Source organism: Schistocerca piceifrons, unplaced genomic scaffold (assembly GCF_021461385.2).
Source record: "Schistocerca piceifrons isolate TAMUIC-IGC-003096 unplaced genomic scaffold, iqSchPice1.1 HiC_scaffold_1544, whole genome shotgun sequence".
NCBI classification, from domain to species: Eukaryota; Metazoa; Arthropoda; class Insecta; order Orthoptera; family Acrididae; genus Schistocerca; species Schistocerca piceifrons.
The window spans coordinates 4,757,104-4,782,510 of NW_025727396.1; positions in this window are offsets into that span (position 1 = coordinate 4,757,104).

The following is a 25,407-nucleotide window of genomic DNA, read 5'->3' on the forward strand; positions in this document are numbered from 1 at the left end:
CTTAAGTCAGCATTGTGCCTTTTCAATTTAATTCCGATGCAGTTTCTGTGTTTCGTCGTCAATGAGAAGGTCCAAGGGATACAGTAAACCTGAAGTGAAGCATCGGAATCTATAACTAGTGTCACAGGAATGGTTCAAAACATAGACAGAAGGATGAGTCGGGCTTCTTGTACGTAAGTCGGCATTGTGCTTTTTGTATTTACTTCCGATGCAATTTCTGTGTTTGATCGTCAATAAGATGGTCAGAGGGATACAGTAAACCTGAATTGAAGCATCGGAATCTATAACTAGTGTCACGGTAATGGTTCAAAGGATTGAGATTAGGAAGAGTCAGTCTTCTTATACTTAAGTCGGCACTGTGCCTTTTGTATTTAATTCCGATGCAATTTCTGTGTTTCATCGTCAATTAGAAAGTCAGAGGGATACAGTAAACCTGAAGTGAAGCATCGGAATGTATAACTAGTGTCACAGAAATGGTTCAAAACAAAGACAGTGTGAAGAGTCAGATTTCTTGTACTTGAGTCGGCATTGTGCCTTTTGTATTTAATTCCGATGCAGTTTCTGTGTTTCGTCGTCAATGAGAAGGTCCAAGGGATACAGTAAACCTGAAGTGAAGCATCGGAATCTATAACTAGTGTCACAGGAATGGTTCAAAACATAGACAGAAGGATGAGTCGGGCTTCTTGTACGTAAGTCGGCATTGTGCCTTTTGTATTTAATTCCGATGCAATTTCTGTGTCTGATCGTCAATAAGATGGTCAGAGGGATACAGTAAACCTGAATTGAAGCATCGGAATCTATAACTAGTGTCACGGGAATGGTTCAAAGCATTGAGATTAGGAAGAGTCAGTCTTCTTATACTTAAGTCGGCACTGTGCCTTTTGTATTTAATTCCGATGCAATTTCTGTGTTTCATCGTCAATATGAACGTCCAAGGGATACAGTAAGCCTGAAGTGAGGCATCGGAAGCTATAACTAGTGTCACAGGAATGGTTCAAAACATAGACAGTAGGAAGAGTAAGTCTTCTAGTACTGAAGTCGCCATTGTGCCTTTTGTATTTAATTCCGATGCAATTTCTGTGTTTCATCATCAATAAGATGGTCCAAGGGATACAGTAAACCTGAAGTGAGGCATCTGAATCTATAACTAGTGTTCCAGGAATGGTTCAAAACATAGTCAGTAAGAAGAGTCAGTCTTCTTGTACTTATGTCGGCATGGTGCCTTCTGTATTTAATTGCAATGCAATTTCTGTGTTTCATCGTCAATAAGAAGGTCCAAGGGATACAGTAAACATATTGTGAAGCATCGGAATCTAAAACTGGTCTCACAGGTATGGTTCAAAACAGAGACAGTAGGAAGAGTCAGTCGTCTTGTACTTAAGTCGGAATTGTGCCTTTTCTATTTAATTCCGATGCAAATTCTGTTTTTCGTCGTCAATAAGATGGTCCAAGGGATACAGTAAACCTGAAGTGAAGCATCGGAATCTATAACTAGTGTCACAGGAATGGTTCAAAACATATACTGTAGGAAGAGTAAGTCTTCTACTACTTAAGTCGCCATTGTGCATTTTGTATTTAATTCCGATGCAATTTCTGTGTTTCATCGTCAATAAGAAGGTCCAAGGGATACAGTAAACCTGAAGTGAAGCATCGGAATCTAATACCGGTCTCACAGGAAAGGATCATAGCATAGAGAGTAAGAAGAGCCAGTCATCTTGTATTTGAGTCGGCATTGTGCTTTTGTATTTAATTCCGATGCAATTTCTGTGTTTCATCGTCAATTGGAAGGTCAGAGGACTACAGTAAACCTGAAGTGAAGCATCGGAATCTATAGCTAGTGTCACAGGAATGGTTCAAAACAGAGACAGTAAGAAGAGTCAGTCTTCTTGTACTAAAGTCGGCATTGTGCCTTTTGTATTTAATTCCGTTGCAATTTCTGTGTTTCATCGTCAATATGAAGGTCCAAGGGATACAGTAAACCTGAAGTGAGGCATCGGAAACTATAACTAGTGTCACAGGAATGGTTCAAAACATAGACAGTAAGAAGAGTCAGTCTACTTGTACTTAATTCGGCAATGTTCCTTCTGTATTTAATTCCGATGCAATTTCTGTGTTTCATCTACAATAAGAAGGTCAGAGGGATACAGTAAACCTGAAGTGAAGCATCGGAATCTATAACTAGTGTCACAGGAATGGTTCAAAACATAGGCAGTTGGAAGAGTCAGTCTTCTTGTACTTAAGTCGGCATTGTGCCTTTTCTATTTAATTCCGATGCAGTTTCTGTGTTTCGTCGTCAATGAGAATTTCCAAGGGATACAGTAAACCTGAAGTAAAGCATCGGAATCTATAACTAGTGTCACAGGAATGGTTCAAAACATAGACAGAAGGATGAGTCGGGCTTCTTGTACGTAAGTCGGCATTGTGCCTTTTGTATTTAATTCCGATGCAATTTCTGTGTTTGATTGTCAATAAGATGGTCGGAGGGATACAGTAAACCTGAAGTGAAGCATCGGAATCTATAGCTAGTGTCACAAGAATGGTTCAAAACAGAGACAGTAAGAAGAGTCAGTCTTCTTGTACTAAAGTCGGCATTATGCCTTTTGTATTTAATTCCGATGCAATTTCTGTGTTTCATCGTCAATATGAAGGTCCAAGGGGTACAGTAAACCTGAAGTGAGGCATCGGAAACTATAACTAGTGTTACAGGAATGGTTCAAAACATAGACAGTAGGAAGAGTAAGTCTTCTAGTACTTAAGTCGCCATTGTGCATTTTGTATTTAATTCCGATGCAATTTCTGTGTTTCATCATTAATAAGAAGGTCCAAGTGATACAGTAAACCTGAAGTGAGGCATCGGAAACTATAACTAGTGTCACAGGAATGGTTCAAAACATAGACTGTAGGAAGAGTAAGTCTTCTAGTACTTAAGTCGCCATTGTGCCTTTTGTATTTAATTCCGATGCAATTTCTGTGTTTCATCGTAAATAAGAAGGTCAGAGGGATACAGTAAACCTGAAGTGAGGCATCGAAATCTATAACTAGTGTCACAGGAATGGTTCAAAACATAGACAGTAGGAAGAGTCAGATTTCTTGTACTTGAGTCGGCATTGTGCCTTTTGTATTTAATTCCGATGCAATTTCTGTGTTTCATCGTCAATAAGAAGGTCCAAGGGATACAGTAAACCTGAAGTGAAGCATCGGAATCTTATACCGGTCTCAAATGAAAGGATCATAGCATAGGGAGTAAGAAGAGCCAGTCATCTTGTATTTGAGTCGGCATTGTGCTTTTGTATTTAATTCCGATGCAATTTCTGTGTTTTATCGTCAATAAGAAGGTCAGAGGGCTACAGCGAACCTGAAGAGAGGCATCGGAATCTATAACTAGTGTCACAGGGATGGTTCAAAACGTAGACAGTAGGAGGAATCAGTATTCTTGTACTTAAGTCGGCATTGTGCCTTTTGTATTTAATTCCGATGCAATTTCTGTGTTTCATCTACAATAAGAAGGTCAGAGGGATACAGTAAACCTGAAGTGAAGCATCGGAATCTATAACTAGTGTCACAGGAATGGTTCAAAATATAGGCAGTTGGAAGAGTCAGTCTTCTTGTACTTAAGTCGGCATTGTGCCTTTTCTATTTAATTCCGATGCAGTTTCTGTGTTTCGTCGTCAATGAGAAGGTCCAAGGGATACAGTAAACCTGAAGTGAGCATCGGAATCTATAACTAGTGTCACAGGAATGGTTCAAAACATAGACAGAAGGATGAGTCGGCTTCTTGTACGTAAGTCGGCATTGTGCTTTTTGTATTTAATTCCGATGCAATTTCTGTGTTTGATCGTCAATAAGATGGTCAGAGGGATACAGTAAACCTGAATTGACGCATCGGAATCTATAACTAGTGTCACGGGAATGGTTCAAAGGATTGAGATTAGGAAGAGTCAGTCTTCTTATACTTAAGTCGGCACTGTGCCTTTTGTATTTAATTCCGATGCAATTTCTGTGTTTCATCGTCAATTAGAAAGTCAGAGGGATACAGTAAACCTGAAGTGAAGCATCGGAATGTATAACTAGAGTCACAGGAATGGTTCAAAACAAAGACAGTATGAAGAGTCAGATTTCTTGTACTTGAGTCGGCATTGTGCCTTTTGTATTTAATTCCGATGCAATTTCTGTGTTTCATCGTCAATATGAAGGTCCAAGGGATAAAGTAAACCTGAAGTGAGGCATCGGAAACTATAACTAGTGTCACAGGAATGGTTCAAAACATAGACAGTAGGAAGAGTAAGTCTTCTACTACTTAAGTCGCCATTGTGCGTTTTGTATTTAATTCCGATGCAATTTCTGTGTTTCATCATCAATAAGAACGTCCAAGGGATACAGTAAACCTGAAGTGAGGCATCTGAATCTATAACTAGTGTTCCAGGAATGGTTCAAAACATAGTCAGTAAGAAGAGTCAGTCTTCTTGTACTTATGTCGGCATGGTGCCTTGTGTATTTAATTGCGATGCAATTTCTGTGTTTCATCGTCAAGAAGAAGGTCCAAGGGATGCATTAAACATATTGTGAAGCATCGGAATCTAAAACTGGTCTCACAGGTATGGTTCAAAACAGAGACAGTAGGAAGAGTCAGTCGTCTTGTACTTAAGTCGGAATTGTGCCTTTTCTATTTAATTCCGATGCAAATTCTGTGTTTCGTCGTCAATAAGATGGTCCAAGGGATACAGTAAACCTGAAGTGAAGCATCGGAATCTATAACTAGTGTCACAGGAATGGTTCAAAACATAGACAGTTAGAAAAGTCAGTCTTCTTGTACTTATGTCGGCATTGTGCCTTTTCTATTTAATTCCGATGCAATTTCTGTTTCATCATCAAGAAGAAGGTCAGAGGGATACAGTAAACCTGAAGTGAAGCATCGGAATCTATTACTAGTGTCACAGGAATGGTTAAAACATTGACAGTAGCAAGAGTCAGTCTTCTTGTAATTTAGTCGACATTGTGCCTTTTGTATTTAATTCCGATGCAATTTCTGTGTTTCAACGTCAATAAGAAGATCAAAGTGATACAGTAAACCTAAAGTGAAGCATCGGAATCTATAACTAGTGTCACAGGAATGGTTCAAAACATAGTCAGTAAGAAGGCTCAGTCTTCCTGTACTTAAGTCAGCATTGCGCATTTCCTATTTAATTCCGATTCAATTTCTGTTTTTTATCGTCAATAAGAAGGTCAGGGGGCTACAGCAAACCTGAAGTGAGACATCGGAATCTATAACTAATGTCACAGGGATGGTTCAAAACGTAGACAGTAGGAAGAATCAGTATTCTTGTACTTAAGTCGGCATTGTGCCTTTTGTATTTAATTCCGATGCAATTTCAGTGTTTCATCGTCAATAAGAGGGTCAGAGGGATACAGTAAACCTGAAGTGAGGCATCAGAATCTATAACTAGTGTCACAGGAATGATTCAAAACATAGACAGTAAGAAGAGTCAGTCTACTTGTACTTAATTCGGCAATGTTCCTTCTGTATTTAATTCCGATGCAATTTCTGTGTTTCATCTACAATAAGAAGGTCAGAGGGATACAGTAAACCTGAAGTGAAGCATCGGAATCTATAACTAGTGTCACAGGAATGGTTCAAAATATAGGCAGTTGGAAGAGTCAGTCTTCTTGTACTTAAGTCGGCATTGTGCCTTTTCTATTTAATTCCGATGCAGTTTCTGTGTTTCGTCGTCAATGAGAAGGTCCAAGGGATACAGTAAACCTGAAGTGAAGCATCGGAATCTATAACTAGTGTCACAGGAATGGTTCAAAACATAGACAGAAGGATGAGTCGGGCTTCTTGTACGTAAGTCGGCATTGTGCCTTTTGTATTTAATTCCGATGCAATTTCTGTGTTTCATCGTCAATATGAAGGTCCAAGGGATACAGTAAGCCTGAAGTGAGGCATCGGAAGCTATAACTAGTGTCACAGGAATGGTTCAAAACATGGACAGTAGGAAGAGTAAGTCTTCTAGTACTGAAGTCGCCATTGTGCCTTTTGTATTTAATTCCGATGCAATTTCTGTGTTTCATCATCAATAAGAAGGTCCAAGGGATACAGTAAACCTGAAGTGAGGCATCTGAATCTATAACTAGTGTTCCAGGAATGGTTCAAAACATAGTCAGTAAGAAGAGTCAGTCTTCTTGTACTTATGTCGGCATGGTGCTTTCTGTATTTAATTGCGATGCAATTTCTGTGTTTCATCGTCAATAAGAAGGTCCAAGGGATACAGTAAACATATTGTGAAGCATCGGAATCTAAAACTGGTCTCACAGGTATGGTTCAAAACAGAGACAGTAGGAAGAGTCAGTCGTCTTGTACTTACGTCGGAATTGTGCTTTTTCTATTTAATTCCGATGCAAATTCTGTGTTTCGTCGTCAATAAGATGGTCCAAGGGATACAGTAAACCTGAAGTGAAGCATCGGAATCCATAACTAGTGTCACAGGAATGGTTCAAAACATAGACAGTAAGAAAAGTCAGTCTTCTTGTACTTATGTCGGCATTGTGCCTTTTCTATTTAATTCCGATGCAATTTCTGCGTTTCATCATCAAGAAGAAGGTCAGAGGGATACAGTAAACCTGAAGTGAAGCATCGGAATCTATTACTAGTGTCACAGGAATGGTTGAAAACAGAGACAGTAAGAAGAGTCAGTCTTCTTGTACTAAAGTCGGCATTGTGCCTTTTGTATTTAATTCCGATGCAATTTCTGTGTTTCATCGTCAATATGAAGGTCCAAGGGGTACAGTAAACCTGAAGTGAGGCATCGGAAACTATAACTAGTGTCACAGGAATGGTTCAAAACATAGACAGTAGGAAGAGTAAGTCTTCTAGTACTTAAGTCGCCATTGTGCCTTTTGTATTTAATTCCGATGCAATTTCTGTGTTTCATCGTAAATAAGAAGGTCAGAGGGATACAGTAAACCTGAAGTGAGGCATCGAAATCGATAACTAGTGTCACAGGAATGGTTCAAAACATGGACAGTAGGAAGAGTCAGATTTCTTGTACTTGAGTCGGCATTGTGCCTTTTGTATTTAATTCCGATGCAATTTCAGTGTTTCATCGTCAATAAGAGGGTCAGAGGGATACAGTAAACCTGAAGTGAGGCATCAGAATCTATAACTAGTGTCACAGGAATGGTTCAAAACATAGACAGTAAGAAGAGTCAGTCTATTTGTACTTAATTCGGCAATGTTCCTTCTGTATTTAATTCCGATGCAATTTCTGTGTTTCATCTACAATAAGAAGGTCAGAGGGATACAGTAAACCTGAAGTGAAGCATCGGAATCTATAACTAGTGTCACAGGAATGGTTCAAAATATAGGCAGTTGGCAGAGTCAGTCTTCTTGTACTTAAGTCGGCATTGTGCCTTTTCTATTTAATTCCGATGCAGTTTCTGTGTTTCGTCGTCAATGAGAAGGTCCAAGGGATACAGTAAACCTGAAGTGAAGCATCGGAATCTTTAACTAGTGTCACAGGAATGGTTCAAAACATAGACAGAAGGATGAGTCGGGCTTCTTGTACGTAAGTCGGCATTGTGCCTTTTGTATTTAATTCCGATGCAATTTCTGTGTTTGCTCGTCAATAAGATGGTCAGAGGGATACAGTAAACCTGAATTGAAGCATCGGAATCTATAACTAGTGTCACGGGAATGGTTCAAAGCATTGAGATTAGGAAGAGTCAGTCTTCTTATACTTAAGTCGGCACTGTGCCTTTTGTATTTAATTCCGATGCAATTTCTGTGTTTCATCGTCAATATGAAGGTCCAAGGGATACAGTAAGCCTGAAGTGAGGCATCGGAAGCTATAACTAGGGTCACAGGAATGGTTCAAAACATAGACAGTAGGAAGAGTAAGTCTTCTAGTACTGAAGTCGCCATTGTGCCTTTTGTATTTAATTCCGATGCAATTTCTGTGTTTCATCATCAATAAGAAGGTCCAAGGGATACAGTAAACCTGAAGTGAGGCATCTGAATCTATAACTAGTGTTCCAGGAATGGTTCAAAGCATAGTCAGTAAGAAGAGTCAGTCTTCTTGTACTTATGTCGGCATGGTGCCTTCTGTATTTAATTGCGATGCAATTTCTGTGTTTCATCGTCAATTAGAAGGTCCAAGGGATACAGTAAACATATTGTGAAGCATCGGAATCTAAAACTGGTCTCACAGGTATGGTTCAAAACAGAGCCAGTAGGAAGAGTCAGTCGTCTTGTACTTAAGTCGGAATTGTGCGTTTTCTATTTAATTCCGATGCAAATTCTGTGTTTCGTCGTCAATAAGATGGTCCAAGGGATACAGTAAACCTGAAGTGAAGCATCGGAATCCATAACTTATGTCGCAGGAATGGTTCAAAACATAGACAGTAAGAAAAGTCAGTCTTCTTGTACTTATGTCGGCATTGTGCCTTTTCTATTTAATTCCGATGCAATTTCTGTGTTTCATCATCAAGAAGAAGGTCAGAGGGATACAGTAAACCTGAAGTGAAGCATCGGAATCTATTACTAGTGTCACAGGAATGGTTAAAAACATTGACAGTAGCAAGAGTCAGTCTTCTTGTAATTTAGTCGACATTGTGCCTTTTGTATTTAATTCCGATGCAATTTCTGTGTTTCAACGTCAATAAGAAGATCAAAGTGATACAGTAAACCTAAAGTAAAGCATCGGAATCTATAACTAGTGTCACAGGAATGGTTCAAAACATAGTCAGTAAGAAGACTCAGTCTTCCTGTACTTAAGTCAGCATTGCGCATTTCCTATTTAATTCCGATGCAGTTTCTGTGTTTTATCGTCAATAAGAAGGTCAGAGGGCTACAGCAAACCTGAAGTGAGGCATCGGAATCTATAACTAATGTCACAGGGGTGGTTCAAAACGTAGACAGTAGGCAGAATCAGTATTCTTGTACTTAAGTCGGCATTGTGCCTTTTGTATTTAATTCCGATGCAATTTCAGTGTTTCATCGTCAATAAGAGGGTCAGAGGGATACAGTAAACCTGAAGTGAGGCATCAGAATCTATAACTAGTGTCACAGGAATGGTTCAAAACATAGACAGTAAGAAGAGTCAGTCTACTTGTACTTAATTCGGCAATGTTCCTTCTGTATTTAATTCCGATACAATTTCTGTTTTTCATCTACAATAAGAAGGTCCGAGGGATACAGTAAACCTGAAGTGAAGCATCGGAATCTATAACTAGTGTCACAGGAATGGTTCAAAATATAGGCAGTTGGAAGAGTCAGTCTTCTTGTACTTAAGTCGGCATTGTGCCTTTTCTATTTAATTCCTATGCAGTTTCTGTGTTTCGTCGTCAATGAGAAGGTCCAAGGGATACAGTAAACCTGAAGTGAGGCATCGGAAACTATAACTAGTGTCACAGGAATGGTTCAAAACATAGACAGTAGGAAGAGTAAGTCTTCTAGTACTTAAGTCGCCATTGTGCCTTTTGTATTTAATTCCGATGCAATTTCTGTGTTTCATCATCAATAAGAAGGTCCAAGGGATACAGTAAACCTCAAGTGAGGCATCTGAATCTATAACTAGTGTTCCAGGAATGGTTCAAAACATAGTCAGTAAGAAGAGTCAGTCTTCTTGTACTTATGTCGGCATGGTGCTTTCTGTATTTAATTGCGATGCAATTTCTGTGTTTCATCGTCAATAAGAAGGTCCAAGGGATACAGTAAACATATTGCGAAGCATCGGAATCTAATACTGGTCTCACAGGTATGGTTCAAAACAGAGACAGTAGGAAGAGTCAGTCGTCTTGTACTTAAGTCGGAATTGTGCCTTTTCTATTTAATTCCGATGCAAATTCTGTGTTTCGTCGTCAATAAGATGGTCCAAGGGATACAGTAAACCTGAAGTGAAGCATCGGAATCTGTAACTAGTGTCACAGGAATGGTTCAAAACATATACAGTAGGAAGAGTAAGTCTTCTACTACTTAAGTCGCCATTGTGCATTTTGTATTTAATTCCGATGCAATTTCTGTGTTTCATCGTCAATAAGAAGGTCCAAGGGATACAGTAAACCTGAAGTGAAGCATCGGAATCTAATACCGGTCTCACAGGAAAGGATCATAGCATAGAGAGTAAGAAGAGCCAGTCATCTTGTATTTGAGTCGGCATTGTGCTTTTGTATTTAATTCCGATGCAATTTCTGTGTTTCATCGTCAATTGGAAGGTCAGAGGGCTACAGTAAACCTGAAGTGAAGCATCGGAATCTATAGCTAGTGTCACAGGAATGGTTCAAAACAGAGACAGTAAGAAGAGTCAGTCTTCTTGTACTAAAGTCGGCATTGTGCCTTTTGTATTTAATTCCGTTGCAATTTCTGTGTTTCATCGTCAATATGAAGGTCCAAGGGATACAGTAAACCTGAAGTGAGGCATCGGAAACTGTAACTAGTGTTACAGGAATGGTTCAAAACATATACAATAGGAAGAGTAAGTCTTCTACTACTTAAGTCGCCATTGTGCATTTTGTATTTAATTCCGATGCAATTTCTGTGTTTCATCATCAATAAGAAGATCCAAGGGATACAGTAAACGTGAAGTGAGGCATCGGAATCTATAACTAGTGTTCCAGGAATGGTTCAAAACATAGTCAGTAAGAAGAGTCAGTCTTGATGTACTTAAGTCGGCATGGTGCCTTCTGTATATAATTGCGATGCAATTTCTGTGTTTCATCGTCAATAAGAAGGTCCAAGGGATACAGTAAACATATTGTGAAGCATCGGAATCCAAAACTGGTCTCACAGGTATGGTTCAAAGCTGAGACAGTAGGAAGAGTCAGTCGTCTTGTACTTAAGTCGGCATTGTGCTTTTTCTATTTAATTCCGATGCAAATTCTATGTTTCGTCGTCTATAAGATGGTCCAAGTGATACAGTAAACCTGAAGTGAAGCATCGGAATCTATAACTAGTGTCACAGGAATGGTTCAAAACATAGACAGTAAGAAAAGTCAGTCTTCTTGTACTGATGTCGGTATTGTGCCTTTTCTATTTAATTCCGATGCAATTTCTGTGTTTCATCATCAAGAAGAAGGTCAAAGGGATACAGTAAACCTGAAGTGAAGCATCGGAATCTATAACTAGTGCCACAGGAATGGTTAAAAACATTGACAGTAAAAATAGTCAGTCTTCTTGTAATTTAGTCGACATTGTGTCTTTTGTATGTAATTCCGATGCAATTTCTGTGTTTCATCGTCAATAAGAAGATCAAAGTGATACAGTAAACCTAAAGTGAAGCATCGGAATCTATAACTAGTGTCACAGGAATGGTTCAAAACATAGTCAGTAAGAAGAGTCAGTCTTCCTGTACTTAAGTCAGCATTGCGCCTTTTCTATTTAATTCCGATGCAATTTCTGTGTTTTATCGTCAATAAGAAGGTCAGAGGGATACAGCTAACCAGAAGTGAAGCATCGGAATCTATAACTAGTGTCACAGGGATGGTTCAAAACGTAGACAGTAGGAAGAATCAGTATTATTGTACTTAAGTCGGCATTGTGCCTTTTGTATTTAATTCCGATGCAATTTCTGTGTTTCATCGTCAGTAAGAGGGTCAAAGGGATACAGTAAACCTGAAGTGAGGCATCAGAATCTATAACTAGAGTCACAGGAATGGTTCAAAACATAGACAGTAAGAAGAGTCAGTCTACTTGTACTTATTTCGGCAATGTGCCTTCTGTATTTAATTCCGATGCAATATCTGTGTTTCATCTACAATAAGAAGGTCAGAGGGATACAGTAAACCTGAAGTGAAGCATCGGAATCTATAACTAGTGTCACAGGAATGGTTCAAAACATAGACGGTTGGAAGAGTCAGTCTTCTTGTACTTAAGTCGGCATTGTGCATTTTCTATTTAATTCCGATGCAGTTTCTGTGTTTCGTCGTCAATGAGAAGGTCCAAGGGATACAGTAAACCTGAAGTGAAGCATCGCAATCTATAACTAGTGTCACAGGAATGGTTCAAGACATAGACAGAAGAATGAGTCGGGCTTCTTGTACGTAAGTCGGCATTGTGCCTTTTGTATTTAATTCCGATGCAGTTTCTGTGTTTGATCGTCAATAAGATGGTCAGAGGGATACAGTAAACCTGAATTGAATCATCGGAATCTATAACTAGTGTCACGGGAATGGTTCAAAACATTGAGATTAGGAAGAGTTAGTCTTCTTATACTTAAGTCGGCACTGTGCCTTTTGTATTTAATTCCGATGCAATTTCTGTGTTTCATCGTCACTTAGAAGGTCAGAGGGATACAGTAAACCTGAAGTGAAACATCGGAATGTATAACTAGTGTCACAGGAATGGTTCAAAACATAGACAGTAGGAAGAGTCAGATTTCTTGTACTTGAGTCGGCATTGTGCCTTTTGTATTTAATTCCGATGCAATTTCTGTGTTTCATCATCAATAAGAAGGTCCAAGGGATACAGTAAACCTGAAGTTAGTCATCGGAATCTATAACTAGTGTCACAGGAATGGTTCAAAACATAGACAGTAGGAAGAGTAAGTCTTCTAGTACTTAAGTCGGCATTGTGCCTTTTGTATTTAATTACGATGCAATTTCTGTGTTTCTTCATCAATAAGAAGGTCAGAGGGATACAGTAAACCTGAAGTGAAGCATCGGAATCTATAACTAGTGTCACAGGAAGGGTTCAAAACATAGACAGTAGGAAGAGTAAGTCTTCTTGTACTTAAGTCGGCATTGTGCCATTTGTATTTGATTCCGATGCAATTTCTGTGTTTCATCGTCAATAAGAAGGTCCAAGGGAAGCAGAAAACCTGAAGTGAAGCATCGTACCTATAACTAGTATCACAGAAATGGTTCAAAACATAGACAGTAAGCAGAGTCAGTCTTCTGGTACTGAAGTCGGCATTGTGCCGTTTGGATTTAATTCCGATGCAATTTCTGTGTTATATCATCAATAAGAAGGTCAGAGGGATACAGTAAACCTGAAGTGAGGCATCGGAATCTATAACTAGTTTCACAGGAATGGTTCAAAACATAGTCAGTAAGAAGAGTCAGTCTTCTTGTACTTAAGTCGGCATGGTGCCTTCTGTATTTAATTGCGATGCAGATTCTGTGTTTCATCATCAATAAGAAGGTCCAAGGGATACTGTAAACCTGAAGTTAGTCATCGGAATCTATAACTAGTGTCACAGGAATGGTTCAAAACATAGTCAGTAAGAAGAGTCAGTCATCTTGTACTTAAGTCGGCATTGTGCCTTTTCTATTTAATTCCGATGCAATTTTTGTGTTTCATCATCAATAAGAAGGTCCAAGGGATACAGTAAACCTGAAGTTAGTCATCGGAATCTATAACTAGTGCCACAGGAATGGATCAAAACATAGACAGTAGGAAGAGTAAGTCTTCTAGTACTTAAGTCGGCATTGTGCCTTTTGTATTAAATTACGATGCAATTTCTGTGTTTCATCGTCAATAAGAAGGTGCAAGGGATACAGTAAACATATTGCGAAGCATCGGAATCTAATACTGGTCAAACAGGAAATGTTCAAAACATAGCCAGCAAGAAGTGTCAGTCTTCTTGTACTTAAGTCGGCATTGTGCCTTTTCTATTTAATTCCGATGCAATTTCTGTGTTTCATCGTCAATAAGAAGAAAAGAGGGCTAAAGTAAACCTGAAGTGAGGCATCGGAATCTATAGCTAGTGTCACATGTATGGTTCAAAACAGAGACAGTAGGAAGAGTCAGACTTCTTGTACTTCAGTCGGCATTGTGCCTTTTCTATTTAATTCCGATGCAAATTCTGAATTCCGTCGTCAATAAGATGGTCCAAGGGATACAGTAAACCTGAAGTGAAGCATGGGAATCTATAACTAGTGTCACAGGAATGGTTCAAAACATAGACAGTAAGAAAAGTCAGTCTTGTTGTACTTAAGTCGGCATTGTGCCTTTTCTATTTAATTCCGATGCAATTTCTGTGTTTCATCAACAAGAAGAAGGTCAGAGGGATACAGTAAACCTAAAGTGAAGCATCGGAATGTATACTAGTGTCACAGGAATGGTTCAAAATATAGACAGTAGGAAGAGTCAGTTCTCTTGTACATGAGTCAGCATTGTGCCTTTTGTATTTAATTCCGATGCAATTTCTGTGTTTCATCGTCAATAAAAAGGTCAGAGGGATACAGTAAACCTGAAGTGAAGCATCGGAATCTATAACAAGTGTCACAGGAATGGGTCAAAATATAGACAGTAGGAAGAGTCAGTCTTCTTGTACTAAAGTCGGCATTGTGCCTTTTGTATTTAATTCCGATGCAATTTCTGTGTTTCATCATCAATAAGAAGGTCCACGGGAAACAGTAAACCTGAAGTGAGGCATCGGAATCTATAACTAGTGTTCCAGGAATGGTTCAAAACATAGTCAGTAAGAAGAGTCAGGCTTCTTGTACTTAAGTCGGCATGGTGCCTTCTGTATTTAATTCCGATGCAATTTCTGTTTTTCATCATCAAGAAGAAGGTCAGAGGGATACAGTAAACCTCAAGTGAAGCATCGGAATCTATAACTAGCGTCACACGAATTGTTAAAAACATTGACAGTAAAAAGAGTCACTCTTCTTGTAATTTAGACGGCATTGTGCCTTTTGTATTTAATTCCGATGCAATTTCCGTGTTTCATCGTCAATAAGAAGATCAAAGTGATACAGTAAACCTAAAGTGAAGCATCGGAATCTATAACTAGTGTCACTGGAATGGTTCAAAACATAGTCAGTAAGAAGAGTCAGTCTTTTTGTACTTAAGTCAGCATTGCGCATTTTCTATTTAATTCCGATGTAATTTCGGTGTTTTATCGTCAATAAGAAGGTCAGAGGGATACAGCAAACCTGAAGTGAAGCATCGGAATCTATAACTAGTGTCACAGATATGGTTCAAAACGAAGACTGTAGGAAGAATCAGTATTCTTGTACTTAAGTCGGCATTGTGCCTTTTGTATTTAATTTCGATGCAATTTCTGTGTTTCATCGTCAATAAGAGGGTCAGAGGGATACAGTAAACCTGAAGTGAGGCATCAGAATCTATAACTAGTGTCACAGGAATGGTTCAAAACATAGAGAGTGAGAAGAGTCAGTCTACTTGTACTTAATTCGGCAATGTGCCTTCTGTATTTACTTCCGATGCAATTTCTGTGTTTCATCTACAATAAGAAGATCAGAGGGATACAGTAAACCTGACGTGAAGCATCGGAATCTATAACTAGTGTCACAGGAATGGTTCAAAACATAGACAGTTGGAAGAGTCAGTCTTCTTGTACTTAAGTCGGCATTGTGCCTTTTCTATTTAATTCCGATGGAGTTTCTGTGTTTCGTTCTCAATGTGTAGGTCCAAGGGATACAGTAAACCTGAAGTGAAGCATCGGAATCTATAACTAGTGTCACAGGAATGGTTCAAACATAGACAGAAGGATGAGTCGGGCTTCTTGTACGTAAGTCGGCATTGTGCATTTTGTATTTAATTCCGATCCAATGTCTGTGTTTGATCGTCAATAAGATATTCAGAGGGATACAGTAAACCTGAATTGAAGCATCGGAATCTATAACTAGTGTCACGGGAATGGTTCAAAACATTGAGATTAGGAAGAGTCAGTCTTCTTATACTTAAGTCGGCATTGTGCCTTTTGTATTTAATTCTGATGCAATTTCAGTGATTCATCGTCAATAAGAAGGTCAGAGGTATACAGTCAAACTGAAGTGAAGCATCAGAATCTATAACTAGTGTCACAGGAATGGTTCAAAACATAGACAGTAAGTAGAGTCAGTCTACTTGTACTTAAGTCGGTATTGTGCCTTTTCTATTTAATTCCGATGCAATTTCTCTGTTTCATCGTCAATAAGAAAGTCAGAGGGATACAGTAAACCTGAAGTGAAGCATCGGAATCTATAACAAGTGTCACAGGAATGGTTCAAATCATAGTCAGTAAGAAGAGTCAGTCTTCGTGAACTTAAGTCGGCATTGTGCCTTTTCTATGTAATTCCGATGCAATTTCTGTGTTTCATCGTCAATAAGAAAGTCCAAGGGATACAGTAAACAAATTGTGAAGCATCGGAATCTAAAACTGGTCTCACAGGAAATGTTCAAATCATTGTGAGTAAGAAGAGTCAGTCGTCTTGTACTAAAGTCGGCATTGCGCCTTTTCTACTTAATTCCGGTGCAATTTCTGTCTTTTATCGTCAATAAGAAGGTCAGAGGGATACAGTAAACCTGACGTGAAGCTTCGGAATCTATAACTAGTGTCACAGGGATGGTTCAAAACGTAGACAGTAGGAAGAGTCTGTATTTTTGTACTAAAGCCGGATTGTGCCTTTTGTATTTAATTCCGATGTAATTTCTGAGTTTCATCGTCAATAAGAAGAACTGAGGTATACAGTAAACCTGAAGTGAAGCATCGGAATCTATAACATGTGTCACAGGAATAGTTAAAAGCATTGACAGTAAGAAGAGTCTGTCTTCTTGTACTTAAGTCGGCATTGTGACTTTTGTATTTAATTACGATGCTTACAGCAAACATAAAGTGGAGCATCGGAATCTATAACTAGTGTCACAGGAATGGTTCAAAACATAGTCAGTAAGAAGAGTCAGTCTTTTTGTACTTAATTCAGCATTGTGCCTTTTCTATTCAATTCCGATGCAATTTCTGTGTTTTATCGTCAATACGAAGGTCAGAGGGATACAGTAAACTTGAAGTGAAGCATCGGAATCTATAACTAGTGTCACAGGAATGGTTCAAAACGTAGACAGTAGGAAGAGTCAGTCTTCTTGTACTGAAGTCGGCATTGTGATTTTTGTATTTAATTCCGATGCAATTTCTGTTTTTCATCGTCAATATGAGGGTCAGAGCGATACAGTAAACCTGAAGTGAGGCATCAGAATCTATGACTAGTTTCACAGGATTGGTTCAAAACATAGACAGTAGGAAGAGTCAGTCTTCTTGTACTTAAGTCGGCATTGTCCTATTTGTATGTAATTCCGATGGAACTTCTGTGATTCATGGGCAATAAGAAGGTCCAAGGGATACAGTAAACCTGAAGTGAGGCATCGGAATCTATTACTAGTGTCACAGGAATGGTTCAAATCATAGACAGTAAGAAGAGTCAGTCTTCTTGTACTTAAGTCAGCATTGTGCCTATTCTGATTAATTCCGATGCAATTTCTGTGTTTCATCGTCAATAGGAATGTCCAAGGGATACAGTAAACATATAGTGAAACATCGGAATCTAAAACTGGTGTCACAGGAAATGTTCAAAACATAGTCAGTAAGAAGAGTCAGTCTTCTTGCACATAAGTCGGCATTGTGCCTTTGCTATTTAATTCCGATGCCATTTCTGTGTTTCGTCGTCAATAAGAAGGTCCAAGGGATACAGTACACCTGAAGTGAGGCATCGGAAATTATAACTAGTGTCACAGGAATGGTTCAAACATAGACGGTAAGAAGAGTCAGTCTTCTTGTACATAAGTCAGCATGGTGCCTTTTCTATTTAATTCCGATGCAATTTCTGTGTTTCATCGTCAATAAGAAGGTCAGAGGGATACAGTAAACCTGAAGTGAGGCATCAGAATCTATAAGTAGTGTCTCAGGAATGGTTCAAAACATAGACAGTAAGTAGAGTCAGTCTACTTGTACTTAAGTCGGTATTGTGCCTTTTCTATTTAATTCCGATGCAATTTCTCTGTTTCATCGTCAATAAGAAAGTGAGAGGGATACAGTAAACCTGAAGTGAAGCATCGGAATCTATAACAAGTGTCACAGGAATGGTTCAAATCATAGTCAGTAAGAAGAGTCAGTCTTCGTGTACTTAAGTCGGCATTGTGCCTTTTCTATTTAATTCCGATGCAATTTCTGTGTGTCGTCGTCAATAAGAGGGTCCAAGGGATACAGTATACCTGAAGTGAAGCATCGGAATCTAAGACCGGTCTCACACGAAAGGTTCAAAACATAGAGAGTAAGAAGAGCCAGTCATCTTGTATTTGAGTCGGCATTTTGCCTTTTGTATTTATTTCCGATGCAATTTCTGTGTTTCATCGTCAATAAGAAGGTCCAAGTGATGCAGTAAACCTAAAGTGAAGCATCGGAATCTATTACTAGTGTCACAGGAATGGTTCAAAACATAGTCAGTAAGAAGAGTCAGTCTTCTTGTACTTAAGTAAGCATTGTGCCTTTTCTATTTAATTCCCATCCTATATCTGTGTTTTATCGTCAATAAGAAGGTCAGAGGGATACAGTAAACTTGAAGTGAAGCATCGGAATCTATAACTAGTGTCACAGGGATGGTTCAAAACGTCGACAGTAGGAAGAGTAAATGTTCTTGTACTTAAGTCGGCATTGTGCATTTTGTATTTAATTCCGATGCAACTTCTGTGTTTCATCGTCACTAAGTAGGTCCAAGGGATACAGTAAACCTGAAGTGAGGATTCGGAATCTATAACTAGTGACAAAGGAATGGTTCAAAACATAGACAGTAAGAAGAGTCAGTCTTCTTGTACTTAAGTCAGCATTGTGCCTTTTCTAATTAATTACGATTCAATTTCTCTGTTTCATCGTCAATAAGAATGTCAGAGGGACACAGTAAACATGAAGTGAGGCATCGGAATCTATAACTAGGGTCACAGGAATGGTTAAAAACATTGTACTTAAGTCGGCATTGTGCCTTTTGTATTTAATTCCGATGCAATTTCTGTGTTTCACCGTCAATAATAAGGTCCATGTGATACAGTAAACCTAAAGTGAAGCATCGGAATCTGCAACTAGTGTCACAGGAATGGTTCAAAACGTAGACAGTAGGAAGAGTCAGTCTTCCTGTACTTAAGTCGGCATTGTGATTTTTGTATTTAATTCCGATGCAATTTCTGTGTTTCATCGTCAATAAGAGGGTCAGAGGGATACAGTGAACCTGAAGTGAGGCATCAGAATCAATAACTAGTGTCACAGGAACTGTTCAAAGCATAGACAGTAGGAAGAGGCAGTCTTCTTGTACTTAAGTCGGCATTGTGCTTTTTGTATTTATTTCCGATACAACTTCTGTGTTTCATCTTCAATTAAAAGGTCCGAGGAATACAGTAAACCTGAAGTGAGTCATCGGAATCTATAACTAGTGTCACAGGAATGGTTCAAAACGTAGACAGTAAGAAGAGTCAGTCTTCTTGTACTTAAGTCAGCATTGTGTATTTTCTATTTATTTCCGATGCAATTTCTGTGTTTCATCGTCAATAAGAAGGTCAGGGGGATACAGTAAAACTGATGTGAAGCATCGGAATCTAAATGCGGTCTCACACGAAAGGTTCAAAACATAGAGAGTAAGAAGAGCCAGTCATCTTGTATTTGAGTCGTCATTGTGCCTTTTGTATTTATTTCCGATGCAATTTCTGTGTTTCATCGTCAATAAGAAGGTCCAAGTGATACAGTAAACCTAAAGTGAAGCATCGGAATCTATAACTAGTATCACAGGAATGGTACAAAGCATAGTCAGTAAGAAAAGTCAGTCTTCTTGTACTTAAGTCAGCATTGTGCCTTTTCTATTTAATTCCGATCCTATTTCTGTGTTTTATCGTCAATAAGAAGGTCAGAGGGATACAGTAAACTTGAAGTGAAGCATCGGAATCTATAACTAGTGTCACAGGGATGGTTCAAAACGTAGACAGTAGGAAGAGTAAATGTTCTTGTACTTAAGTCGGCATTGTGCCTTTTGTATTTAATTCCAATGCAACTTCTGTGTTTCATCGTCAATAAGAAGGTCCAAGGGATACAGTAAACCTGAAGTGAGGCATCGGAATCTATAACTAGTGACACAGGAATGGTTCAAAACATAGACAGTAAGAAGAGTCAGTCTTCTTGTATTTAAGTCAGCATTGTGCCTTTTCTAATTAATAACGATTCAATTTCTCTGTTTCATCGTCAATAAGAATGTCAGAGGTATACAGCAAACCTGAAGTGACGCATCGGAATCTATAACTAGTGTCACAGGAATGGTTAAAACATTGACAGTAAGAAGAGTAAGTCATCTTGTACTTAAGTCGGCATTGTGCCTTTTGTATTTAATTCATATGCAATTTCTGTGTTTCATCGTCAATAAGAAGGTCCATGTGATACAGTAAACCTAAAGTGAAGCATCGGAATCTGTAACTAGTGTCACAGGAATGGTTCAAAACGTAGACAGTAGGAAGAGTCAGTCTTCTTGTACTTAAGTCGGCATTGTGATTTTTGTATTTAATTCCGATGCAATTTCTGTGTTTCATCGTCAATAAGATGGTCTGAGGGATACAGTAAACCTGAAGTGAAGCATCGGAATCTATAACTAGTGTCACAGGGATGGTTCAAAACGTAAACAGTAGGAAGAGTCAGTCTTCTTGTACTGAAGTCGGCATTGTGCCTTTGTATTTAATTCCGATGCAATTTCTGTCTTTCATCGTCAATAAGAAGGTCCAAGGGATACAGTTAACCTGAAGTGAGGCATCGGAATCTATAACTAGTGTCACAGGAATGGTTCAAAACATAGACAGTAGGGAGAGACAGTCTTCTTGTACTTAAGTCGGCATTGTGCCTTTTGTATTTAATTCCGATGCAATTTCTGTGTTTCATCGTCAATAAGAAGGTCAGGGGGATACAGTAAAACTGATGTGAAGCATCAGAATCTATAACTAGTGTCACAGGAATGGTTCAAAACATAGACAGTAAGAAGGGTCAGTCTACGTGTACTTAAGTTGGCATTGTGCCTTTTGTATTTAATCCCGATGCAATTTCTGTGTTTCAACGTCAATACGAAGGTCCAAAAGATACAGTGCACATGAAGTGAAGCATCGGAACCTATGACTAGTGTCACAGGGATGGTTCAAAACGTAGACAGTAGGAAGAGTCAGTCTTCTTGTACTTAAGTCGGCATGGTGCTATTTGTATTTAATTCCGATGCAATTTCTGTGTTTCATCGTCAATAATAAGGTCCAAGATATATAGTAAACATATAGAGAAGCATCGGAAACTGAAACGGGTCTCACAGGATATGTTCAAAGCATAGTCAGTTAGAAGAGCCAGTCATCTTGTATTTGAGTCGGCATTGTGCCTTTTCTATTTAATTCCGATGAAATTTCTGTGTTTCGTCGTCAATAAGAAGGTCCAAGGGATACAGTAAACCTGAAGTGAAGCATCGGAATCTAATACCGGTCTCACAGGAAAGGTTCAAAGCATAGTGAGTAATAAGAGCCAGTCATCTTGTATTTGAGTCGGCATTGTGCCTTTTGTATCTAATTCCGATGCCATTTCTGTGTTTCGTCATCCATATGAAGGTCCAAGGGATACAGTAAACCTGAAGTGAAGCATCAGAATCTAAAACCGGTCTCACAGGAAAGGTTCAAAGCATAGTGAGTAAGAAGAGCCAGTCATCTTGTATTTGAGTCGACATTGTGCCTTTTGTATTTCATTCCGATGCAATTTCTGTGTTTCATCGTCAATAAGAAGGTCCAAGGGATACAGTACACCTGAAGTGAAGCATCGGAATCCATAACAAGTGTCACAGGAATGGTTCAAATCATAGACAGTAAGAAGAGTCAGTCTTCATGTACTTAAGTCGGCATTGTGCGCTTTCTATTTAATTCCGATGCAATTTCTGGGTTTCATCATCAAGAATAAGGTCAGAGGGATACAGTGAACCTGAAGTGAAGCATCGGAATGTATAACTAGTCTCACAGGAATGGTTCAAAACATAGACAGTAGGAAGAGTCAGTCTTCTCGTACTTAAGTCGGCATGGTGCCTTTTGTATTTCATTCCGATGCAATTTCTGTGTTTCATCGTCTATAAGAAGGTCCAAGCGATACAGTAAACATACAGTGAAGCATCGGAATCTAAAACTGGTCTCACAGGAAATGTTCAAAACATAGTAAGTAAGAAGAGTCAGTCTTCACGTACTTAAGTCGGCAATGTGCCTTTTCTATTTAATTCCGATGCAATTTCTCTGTTTCGTCATCAATAAGAAGGTCCAAGGGATACAGTAAACCTGAAGTGAAGCAATGGAAACTAAAACAGGTCTCACTGGAAAGGTTCAAAACATAGAAAGTAGGAAGAGCCAGTTTTCTAGTACTCAAGTCAGCAATGTGCCTTTTCTATTTAATTCCGATGCAATTTCTGTTCTTTATCGTCAATAAGAAGGTCAGAGGGATACTGTAAACTTGAAGTGAAGCATCGGAATCTATAACTAGTGTCACAGGAATGGTTCAAAACATTGACAGTAGGAAGAGTCAGTCTTCTTGTACTTAAGTCGGCATTCTGCCTTTTGTATTTAATTCCGATGCAAATTCTAAGTTTCATCGTCAATAAGAAGGTCAGTGGGATACAGTAAACCTAAAGTGAAGCATCGGAATCTATAACTAGTGTCACAGGAATATTAAAAACATTGACAGCAAGAAGAGTCAGTCTTCTTGCACTTAAGTCGTCATTGTGCCTTTTTTATTTAATTCCGATGCAATTTCTGTGTTTCATCGTCAGTAAGAAGGTCATAGTGATACAGTAAACCTAAAGTGAAGCATCTTAATCAATAACTAGAGTCACAGGAATGGTTCAAAACATAGTCTGTAAGAAGAGTCAGTCTTCTTGTACTTAAGTCAACATTGTGCCTTTTCTATTTAATTCCGATGCAATTTCTATGTTTTATCGTCAATAAGAAGGTCAGAGGGATACAGTAAACTTGAAGTGAAGCATCAGAATCTATAACTAGTGTCACAGGGATGGTTCAAATCATAGACAGTCTTCTTGTACTTAAGTCGGCATTGTGCCTTATCTATCTAATTCCGATGCAATTTCTGTGTTTCATCATCAAGAAGAAGGTCAGAGGGATACAGTAAACCTGAAGTGAAGCATCGGAATGTATAACTAGTGTCACCGGAATGGTTCAAAACATAGATAGTAGGAAGAGTCAGTCTTCTTGTACTTGAGTCGGCATTGTGCCTTTTGTACCTAATTCCGATGCAATTTCTGTGTTTCATCGTCAATAAGAAGGTCAGAGGGATACAGTTAAGCTGAATTGAAGCATCGGAATATATAACAAGTGTCACAGGAATGGTTCAAAAAATAGACAGTACTAGAAGTCAGTCTTCTTGTACTTAAGTCGGCATTGTGCCTTTTGTATTTAATTCCGATGCAATTTCTGTGTTTCATCGTCAAAAAGAAGGTCCAAGCGATACAGTAAACCTGAAGTGAGACATCGGAATCTATAACTAGTGTCACAAGAATGGTTCAAAACATAGACAGTAGGAAGAGTCAGTCTCCTAGTACAATAAGTCGGCATTGTGCCTTTTGTATTTAATTCCGATGCGATTTCTGTGTATCATCATCAATACGAATGTCCAAGGGATACAGTAAACCTGAAGTGAGGCATCGGAATCTATAACTAGTGTCGCAGGAATGGTTCAAAACATAGTCAGTAAGAAGAGTCAGTCTTCTTGTACTTAAGTCGGCATGGTGACTTTTCTATTTAATTCAGATGCAATTTCTGTGTTTCATCGTCGGTAAGAAGGTCCAAGATATACAGTAAACATATAGTGAAGCATCGGAATCTAAAACTGGTCTCACAGGAAATGTTCAAAGCATAGTCAGTAAGAAGAGTCAGTCTTCTCGTCCTTATGTCGGCATTGTGCCTTTTCTATTTAATTCCGATGAAATTTCTGTGTTTCGTCGTCCGTAAGAAGGTCCAAGGGATATAGTAAACCTGAAGTGAAGCATCGGAATCTAATACCGGTTCTCACAGGAAAGGTTCAAAGCATAGTGAGTAAAGAGTGCCAGTCATCTTGTATTTGAGTCGGCACTGTGCATTTTGTATTTAATTCCGGTGCAATTTCTAAGTTTCATCGTCAATAAGAAGGTCAGAGGGATACAGTAAACCTGAAGTGAAGCATCGGAATCTATAACTAGTGTCACAGGATTGGTTAAAAACATTGACAGTAAAAAGAGTCAGTCTTCTTGTACTTAAGTCGGCATTGTGCCTTTTGTATTTAATTCCGATGCAATTTCTGTGTTTCATCGTCAATATGAAGGTCCAAGTGATATAGTGAACCCATAGTGAAGCATCGGAATCTATAACTAGTGTCACAGGAATGGTTCAAAACATAGTCAGTAAGAAGAGTCAGTCTTCTTGTACTAAGTCAGCATTGTGCCTTTTCTATTTAATTCCGATGCAATTTCTGTGTTTTATAGTCAATAAGAAGGTCAGAGGGATACAGTAAACCTGAAGTGAAGCATCGTAATCTATAACTAGTGTCACAGGGATGGTTCAAAACGTAGACAGTATGAAGAGTTAGTCTTCTTGTACTTAAGTCGACATTGTGCCTTTTGTATTTGATTCCGATGCAATCTCTGTGCTTCATCGTCAATAAGAGGGACAGAGGGATACAGTAAACCTGAAGTGAGGCATCGGAATCTATAACTAGTGTCACAGGAATGGTTCAAATCATAGACAGTAGGAAGAGAAAGTCTTCTTGTACTTAAGTCGCCATTGTGCCTTTTGTATTTAATTCCGATGCAATTTCTGTGTTTCATCGTCAATAAGAAGGTCAGAGGGATACAGATAAACTGAAGTGAAGCATCAGAATCCATAACGAAAGTCACAGGAATGGCTCAAATCATAGACAGTAAGAAGAGTCAGTCTACTTGTACTTAAGTCGGCATTGTGCCTTTTGTATTTAATCCCGATGCTATATCTGTGTTTCATCGTTAATACGAAGGTCCAAGGGATACAGTACACCTGAAGTGAAGCATCGTAATCTATAACTAGTGTCACAGGAATGGTTCAAATTATAGACAGTAAGATGAGTCAGTCTTCTAGTACTTATGTCGCCATTGTGCCTTTAGTATTTAATTCCGATGCAATTTCTGGGTTTCATCATCAAGAAGAAGGTCAGAGGGATACAGTAATCCTGAAGTAAAGCATCGGAATGTAAACTAGTCTCACAGGAATGGTTCAAAACATAGACAGTAGGAAGAGTCAGTCTTCTCGTACTTAAGTCGGCAATGTGCCTTTTCTATTTAATTCCGATGCAATTTCTGTGTTTCGTCATCAATATGAAGGTCCAAGGGATACAGTAAACCTGAAGTGAAGCAGTGGAATCTAAAACCGGTCTCACTGGAAAGGTTCAAAACATAGAGAGTAAGAAGAGCCAGTTTTCTAGTACTCAAGCCAGCAATGTGCTTTTTCTATTTAATTCCGATGCAATTTCTGTACTTTATCGTCAATAAGAGGGTCAGAGGGATACAGTAAACTTGAAGTGAAGCATCGGAATCTATAACTAGTGTCACAGGAATGGTTCAAAACATTGACAGTAGGAAGAGTCAGTCTTCTTGTACTTAAGTCGGCATTGTGCCTTTTGTATTTAATTCCGATGCAAA